Below are 9,003 nucleotides of genomic sequence, written 5' to 3'. Positions count from 1 at the left end.
AAAAAAAAACTAGCTGGGTGTGATGGTGTGTGCCTGTAGTCCTAACTTCTTGGGAGGTTGAGGTGGGAGGATTACTTGAGCCCAGGAGTTCAAGGTTACAGTGAGCTATGATCACACCACTGTACTCCAGCCTTGGCAACAGAGTAAGACTGTCTCTAATAAACAAAAATTAAGTGTCAGACTATATATCTGAATATCTATCTCTATAGATAGATGAATATGTATATTTATATGTATTTATGCATGTATATATGTATCTCCCATCCAAGTGCTAACCAAACCCAAACCTACTTAGCTTCTGAGATCATCAGACAAGATCAGGCACATTAAGGGTGGTATGGCTGTAGGTAATCTTTACATACCACACATATGATTATCTATCTTTCTATATCTATACATAAACATATATATTTTAAAGAGAAAATGGGATGAAAGAGTTAAAAGACTGTAAGAATAAAAAATGTTATATTGGATGAAATTATATGGAGGAAGTCAGATGGAAATACAAGTTCAAGAGGAAAATGTATTGCTATAAAATTTCTAACTACTAAAAAAGGACTTGTTTATGAATATTTTGAATAGATGAATGCATGATGGTGGGTGCCAGATCCTAATTTTTAGATTCTATTTACTACATTTAAAAGACTCCCATAACAGTTTAATTTTAAAATGTCAAAATATACAACATGCCAGAAAAATATCAATATCCTTTGCAACTATTTAAACTAATAATACATAATGTTAGATATCAACTTAGAAATGAGTGAGATTGTTTTAAAAGTATTTTGAGCGCTGTGAAGTGAAAAAGATTAAGGAAGCCTGTCCTAACTGGTGCATGAGGTCAGAGTCTGACTGGCAGCTCTACTGATGATGCCAAGTGACCAGAGTGGGATGGAAGTTGCCTCCATTCCACTTCCAGTTACCACTTATGGCAACTGGGAGTGAGACCAAGCCTATAGGTGGCCATGAAATGCCCTTAGGGTGATAAGCGAGAAAGGGCAGAGTCTGGCCAACTGGGATATGCCTGTTGTTTGGCACAACCGCTGCTTCTTCACCCTTCCCTTCTGCATGGGGTCAAGTGGTGAGTAGCAGTTCATAAGGGAATGGCACACCTCAGACATCTCCCCACCAAGGGCCTCCACCAAAGGCCACCTCCAACTTTGGCCTCCACCAAGTTTCCTGGAACCCTTTTCCCCCTCCAGCTGTTTTCACTACTTCTTCGTCCTCCTCCTCTGCTGCTTCTTCTTCTTCTTCTTCTTCTTCTTCTTTTTCTTCTTCTTCCTTCTTCTTCTTCCTCTCCTCCTCTTCCTCCTCCTCCTCTCCTTCTCCTTCACAATTACAGACAGGGTCTCAATATGCTTCCCAGGCTGGCCTTGAACTTCTGGCCTCAAGCAATTCTCCCACCTTTGCCTCCCAAAGTGCTGGGATTACATGTGTGAGCCTCCGTGTCCAGCCAACTCTTGCTGTTCTGGCCTTCTTTTTTCTCAAAAATGTGGTCCATGTCCACTTGTATATTACAGAATCATCGGGAGCACTTGTTAACATGTCAATGTTTTTGTTTCACTACAGATCTGCTATATTGGCATCTCTGGGAATAAGACTCAGTGTTTTGCATGGTTAACTGTTCAGCATAAGAATTACTTCTTTTTGCCTCCACAACTTGTAGCAAGAAATGATGATGAGTTTCTTTGCTTATCATAGAACTTAAGCCTAAATGTTTGGATTAAAAATACCAGGAAATGGAGATGCAAATCAAAATGGATTTCAACCTGTTTTACTCTTGGATGACTAACAGATACTTACTGGGGCCTTCTTGGCTTTATCTGGAGAAGCATGTTCAGAGCAAGATTAAATGAATTTACAAAAAAAGGGAAAGTCACAAAGCAAGATCTCTTCCAGACTGACACTTAGGACCATGGCATTGGACAAATGTTTACAAATGTTCAACACTGACAAAACAGTGGATGGTTTCAAGCACTGTACCATACTGTTTGGATATCATTCCAGCCCTGAGAGTCGGATCAAAGGTTGAACTAGACCAACAGAATAATAATCAGAAGCCAGGAATAGGTGTTCCATTCAGGAGAGGCTCAGAAAGAGATTGGGTTGTAATAGAGTCTGCATTTGGTAGAGTCAGATTCAAGATCTGCTGATTCTTTGTGAGTAAATGAAGGAAGGGCCTCATGAAGATGTAGCTAGGCAGATGGATCCCCTTGATATCACAGAAAGGGGTTTACTCAAAGAAGTGGGTAAAAATGGAGTAGGCACACAGGACCTCTATTTAATTTTTTGCTTTTAAATATCAGCAATTGTCTCTCTTGATCAGCTACTTAGGCCATGTTTGAAGTTCAGGTCACCCCCTTTTGATTTTCTCTGAGTTCACTGCATGATTTCTTGTGGCACTGGTTATTACAGCAATGTTTTCAATTGTTGAAAGTAATTCAAGCAAGGCAAAAATGTTTGCTTTATGCCAGCCCCAACAAACTTGGCTTCCCTCATCCAGCAAGACTTAATTCTTTTTTGTGCTTTGGAGAAGGGAAGACTTACTCCCCAGTAGAAATTCTACAATAATAGGTCAGAAAATTTTGGGGATTATTTTTATCTGTCTGCTGGTTATTTCTAAGTTTGGGGCATGTGGAATTTTCAGAAACAACTGTTTGTCTGGACTAGAGAAGAGTTTCAAACTTTTCTGGAGAATTTTAATTGTTTCTTTGATTTCACAACACCCCCATCTTCTCCATTACCACCATGTTTTTACAATAATTTGGGGAATTAAAATAGTTTGTTTTGAGAAGTTAGGGCAAAATTTCATGATGCTTCTGGTGAAATGGGTGAAATGAAAACCATTGTGGTTGACAAAACCAAGAATGAGGGTTGCTCCTATTAGACTAGAAATATCAGAGAGTGGTCTCACAGGGTATTAAGAGTCCTCAGTCTTGGATGTTTGTAATGCAACACTTTGGTTTCTAGCACAAATGAACAATTTGTTTCTAGTCTTTTTTTTTTGTATCTCACTTACATAGGCCACATTTTTTCCATTTATTATATTTACTTAAAAATAGTTTTATATTTACTTAAAAATAGTTTTAACTCACCAAAACAAATGGGTAGATACAGATATCTGCCACGTGTTTTGTTTGCCACTCAAATCACTTGTTCATTCAGCTTAAGGGAAAAGACATCATGGTTTTCTTACCTATCCTTTCCTTTCCAGTATGAATCACTTACACTTTGTTTGACTGATCATTCACTTATCTATTCACTCAGTTGACAAATATGTATTGAGCACCTATCATATTCTCAGAACTGGACTAGGCATTGGGATACAGGAAGATGCATTTCCTGCCCTCAGGAAGCTTCCACTCTATTGGAATTCTCCATGTCCTCTCAGGATCTTCATGAAGACCTCCTGGGAGGTAATCAGTCTCTTCACTATATGCCATCAATACCTGGTGGGGCACTTCCTGGCCTGTACATTTATTCAAGGACCAGGTGTGATGTACTTCAGCTGTTTGCATTCTCTCTCATGGGACAAGGCTTGTGGGAGCTTCACAACCCCCTTGAGCTGGCTCTCAGGGAGGCCACACTGAGAAGTTCTCCTGAAATGCCTGGAAGTTGATGACACACCTTGAGCAAATGGAAGAAATTATAGTTACATACCCAGCGGGAGATGGAGATATTTGAGCTGGGGCCTTGACTACAGCAAAGTAGAGAAATACGTCCTTGGGGGTTTAGCTACAATCTAGGGGATTATGGAACAAATCTCCCATTGTATGAGAAGCTGTAAATCGAATAACATGAGGCCTTCATTACATAAGGGAGGTAACTCCCATCACCAAATGGATTTGAAAGCATCCAGACATGGCTTGTGCTGTGAACAGCCCTAGGTTGTCAGCCTGCTGCTGCATGTTCATGGGTCTGCTGGGTTCAACTCCTCACCCTCACATAGCTTTGCCTGCCCTCCCAGCTGTGAGGGAAGGGACCCATTTGCCAGTTTCAAGGCTTGAAGAATGTCTTTATTTTTCTTGTTTCAGGTACAGAGGGTTGAGTCAATTGTAATACTCATCTCTTCATCCATGCACGGCTCCTGCACTGTTTTGTTTTCATATTCTGTCCTCATTCCCAGCTCTCATTCCTCTTCCTTAGGTATTTGTTTTTAAAATGTATGTGGTTTGGTCTGCATATATATTTTTCCATCTTTTAATTATAACCATATTCAGACATAGTGGAAAGTTGAATGAATGGTACAGTGTGCACTCTTCTACCTACTACCTGGAATCAAACATTTCCTAACATTTTGCCATACTTGCCTAATTTTATATAGCATTTTGAAAGTAGGTGGTAGACATCATCATAAATCATCCCAAAATATTTCAGCATGCTTCTCCCAAAAAGAAAGACATTTTCCTACATAAAAACAGTGCCATTATCACACCTAAGAATGTTCACAGTAAAGATGTAATTTTATCTAATGTCCAGTTCATATTCAAATTTTTCTAATGACTAAAATTGTTTTTATCGTTCTTAATTAAAAAATTAGAATTCAATAAAAATATATACATTGTGTTTAGCTAAATATTTTAAATCTCTTTATTCTAGAAATAAAAAATAGTCTTTTTTTAAAAAAATGACATTGACCTCTTGAAGAGAGGAGTTCAGCTGTCTTATAGAGTGTCCCTGCTTGTGGATTTGTCTGAATGCTTTCTCATGAATATGTTTAATTTGTTCCTTATGTCTTATATTTCCTGTAAATTGGAAGTTAGATCTAAATGCTTAATTAAATTCAGATTTAAGTTTTGGCAAGAAACACCGCAGAGGTGATTTTATGTGCTTTATAATATTGCATCCTGTTAGGGGGCTCATAATTTCAAAATAGCCGTCTGAGTATTTGTGATGTTAAATTTGATCACTCGGTTAAAGTGATAACCACCAGATCTTTGCGTTATAAAAGTACATGCCTTTGCAAATTAGCAAGACATCTGTGGGGGTGATATTTTCATACGCTATGAGCATCTTGTTCTCTGACAACCTTTGCCTTAATAACTATAGCATCCATCAATGATTCTTGTCTGAATCAATGATCTTATTAATAGTTGTAAAATTGCGATATTCTCATGCTAACATCATTTCTACGTTTAGTAGCTGAAATTGTCCTGCAAAATAGAGCTTTTGTTCATTTGTTGCGGATAAATGATGAACTACTTTATTAACAGGGAAAAACAATCAGCTGTTGGAATAACGAGTTAGTGTAATCGTCACCGTCAAAGATGGCAAATGAGGGTTTTTTTTTTTTCTCTTTTAATTTTATTCCACTTTTGAATGTCAGTATGAACCTGTGGATATCCTTTAGTCAAGATTTTACAATTAGTTATGGTCAGTTTTCTTTTCACGCCTCCAATTTGCCCAACTTGGCCAATGGGAGCCCTGTACACATGGGAGCTGTCCCAGATCTGAAATTCTCTTTCTCTAAGGAGTCTTGGTTGCTTTGAGTGGAGGATGCTATTTAGATTGGGGCACTGGATGTGCCTATAGCTACTTGTTTAGCGTGATTTCTATGCCCTATAGAAATTATGTTTCCATGCCCTGGCCTATAATGTCTATGTTTCAGTAGACAGAGGTCAGAATTAAATAAATAATATATTAGTTTATATGATTTCCAATTAAGTTTAATATTACTTGGTTTATTTAACTTCGATTTTATATTTGTATCTCTTTTTTCTTACTATAAACTTCTTGATTTCCAGTTATATTGTATTTACTTAGTTTCTTTATTCTACACAAAATAATTTCAAAATACCAATAACATTTTTACCACTGACAATGAACCTAGTGAGTGAAGTTTAAGATTTATTTGCCTTTCTTTTTGTTTTGGAATATATCCCACTAGTGCATACAGTCAAAGTACTATGTTCAAAAGTCATTTGGAATAATTATTTCCTCTCATTACACTACAAAATTTGATATAGAGTCATATGAATGTGTTTGTTTTGAATATCAGAGTTTGTTTATTGTTATTTTATCTTATTTAATTTTTTTGAAGATGTAAAACATTTTCATCATGCGTTTTGTTTGTTTGTTTCCACAAATGGGTGTAAAAAAGGGGGTTTGGGGACAGTAAAGGACCTGAGTTGCAGATCTCTAAAAAGTTGCTGTTGCTTTTTGGAAAATTAACACGAGATTTCCTTTAAATGCAGCCCAAACTTCCCAATCAGTTGGCCATCCAGACCTAACAGTAATGTCAGGATTTGGGTTAAACTTCTTGAATTGCAAAGAATGCCTCAAGGCAGTTATTTTTGTGGTGTGTGGAACAGTGTACTGATCTCTAACACTGGAAGCCCAGGTACAGAATTAATGAGAGGTTTCATGTGTACCTAAAAGAACATCTTTCCAAGAATTTATTACCCTTGTTTTGGCACATGTTCATGAAGGCCTTCAAGTTTGTGGTCAGTTTAGAAACTTCGAGATTTCCTTTAAAAACTCAGTTTGGGGGTTGTGCACTTTTCTGGATGTGTGTTATATCTCAATAAAAAGTTTAGAAAGAAGGAAAAGGAAGGAAAAAATCCCCAATTCTGCCTAAGTCTCACTTCCTCTAGGCTAAACCTAATATACATACTCATTACCATTCACCTTAAGCGTTTCCCCAAGCACTTGGGACTTAAGACTTATCTCTTGAATTGGCAAACTGCAGTGTAGTGAAAAGAGCTCTCAATTTGGGGCGGAGCTCCTGACTCCAGAACAGGTTCTTCCACATATGAGTTGCCTATTGTGGTGCGAGACCCTTGACCTTGTTATTCCTTAATTTTCTCATCGATGAGACAGCCATAATATATGCTGTCACAAAATGTGCCGTCATGGGGATCAGGTAGGGTAATGGATCTAAAAAGTGCTTCACTGAGTACAGAAAATGTAAAAGCTTTACAATTATGGCTTGTACACGTCTGTTATTTTTCTGGTCTGTTATGTGATTGTTATTTGGCTTCCCAGGTTCTGCCCTCGGCCCACTGCAGATCATTTTCCACTCAGTTGCCAGGAGGATACTGTCAGAGCATCAGGCCAGATCATGTCTCTCCTGGGCTCCATCTCCCCTTCTGCCTCTCAACTCCTCACTACCACTCTGCCTTCAATTCCTCCTCTTCACCCTCCTTCTCATTCTATCCCAGAAGCAGGATTTCCTTCAAGTCTTCAAACCTCCAGGTTCATTCCTGCCTCAGAGCTTTTGCTGTTTACCCCGCGGGGAGTGCTTTTCCCCAGACATCCTTGTGCCTCACTTTTTCACTTTCTTCAAGTCTTTGCTTTTCAGTTAGGTCTCTTTTAGCCATTCTGTTAAAGTCGTACCCATGGCGCTCCCTAGCCCTCCTTCCTGCTTTATATTTTCACATAGTACTTACCACCTTCTAATATGTAGATGAATGGCTTATTTATTTCAGCTATTATTTGCCTTTCCCCACCATATTATAACTTCCAAGACAGCAGGGATTTTGTCTGTTTTGTTAACTGACATGTCCCCAGCACCTACAACAAGGCCTGACAATAAAAATTTTTAGAGTGAATGAATGACTGTTTGAAAGTCTTACAATCAGACAGAGAAAGAATAAGAACTCACATTTCTAGACACTCTTCAGTATGCAACGAGTAAAAATGAACCCTACTGGAAACTCTAATATGGATTCTCTACTTTCCCCCAGGATCATGACCACCTGGAAGATATTTGTATAATCTCTTCATACATTTTAAAAATCCAGGAATGCTGCTTGTATTCCTGGATTATTCAAACATGTGTGGAGAAGCAGTAAATGCGAGAGATATGTTCTCTGGAAAAGTGGAGAGAAGCTGGACCATACCAGGCACATTTGAGCTAAAGCACTAATCAATTGTATGCTGTTGTTTTTTTGCACAAGCTTGTAGTATTTTCTTCAGCACCATGCAATTTGGTCTTGCAACTTTTTAAAAGGCAGAATGATGTATTATACCATGGCATTACCCAAACTGTGCACCAGGGAACACTAGTTCCAGGAAATGCTAATCTGTGCTCAAAAAATAATAATGGTTCCGTGGTTCTGATTCACAGTATGTATTCACTTAAGGCTCTGAAGAGCCACACAGCTTAAAAATAAGTAAAGGATGGATGGCCTTTATTTATTGGCCCTACTTATGGGAATAGAGAAAGACTTACTTTTTCACTGTTTATCTGTTAACAGTCTACCTGTTCCCAGAGAATAAAATATAAATGAGTTCTAACATTTATGAAGATTTAGTTTGTTAAAAGTCTTAGCACTTAAATAAAATATGTACACCAGGTCCATGACACCATGCCAGATTATTTCTTTATTTTTATTATTATACTTTAAGTTCTAGGGTACATGTGCACAACATGCAGGTATGTTACATAGGTGTACAAGTGCTATGTTGGCTTGCTGCACACATTCACTTGTCATTGACATTAGGTATTTCTCCTAATACTATCCCTCCCCCAGACCCCCACTCCCCGACAGGCCCCGGTGTGTGATATTCCCTGCCCTGTGTCCATGTGTTCTCATTGTTCAGTTCCCACCTATGAGTGAGAACATGCGGTATTTGGTTTTCTGCCCTTGTGATAGTTTGCTGAGAATGATGGTTTCCAGGTTCATCCATGTCCCTACAAAGACATGAACTCATCCTTTTTTACAGCTGCATAGTATTCCATAGTGTATATGTGCCACATTTTCTTAATCCAGTCTATCATTGATGGACATTTGGGTTGGTTCCAAATCTTTGCTATGGTGAATGTTGCCACAGTAAACATTTGTGTGCATATGTCTTTATCATAGCATGATTTATAATCCTTTGGGTAATATCTAGTAATGGGATGGCTGGGTCAAATGGTATTTCTAGTTATAGATCCTTGAGGAATCACCACACTGTTTTCCACAGTGGTTGAACTAATTTACACTCTCACCAACAGTGTAAAAGCATTCCTGTTTCTCTACATCCTCTCCAGCATCTGTGGTTTCCTGACCTTTTTTT

Source organism: Piliocolobus tephrosceles, chromosome 4, assembly GCF_002776525.5.
Source record: "Piliocolobus tephrosceles isolate RC106 chromosome 4, ASM277652v3, whole genome shotgun sequence".
NCBI classification, from domain to species: Eukaryota; Metazoa; Chordata; class Mammalia; order Primates; family Cercopithecidae; genus Piliocolobus; species Piliocolobus tephrosceles.
Note: the sequence above shows the minus strand (reverse complement) of the source record.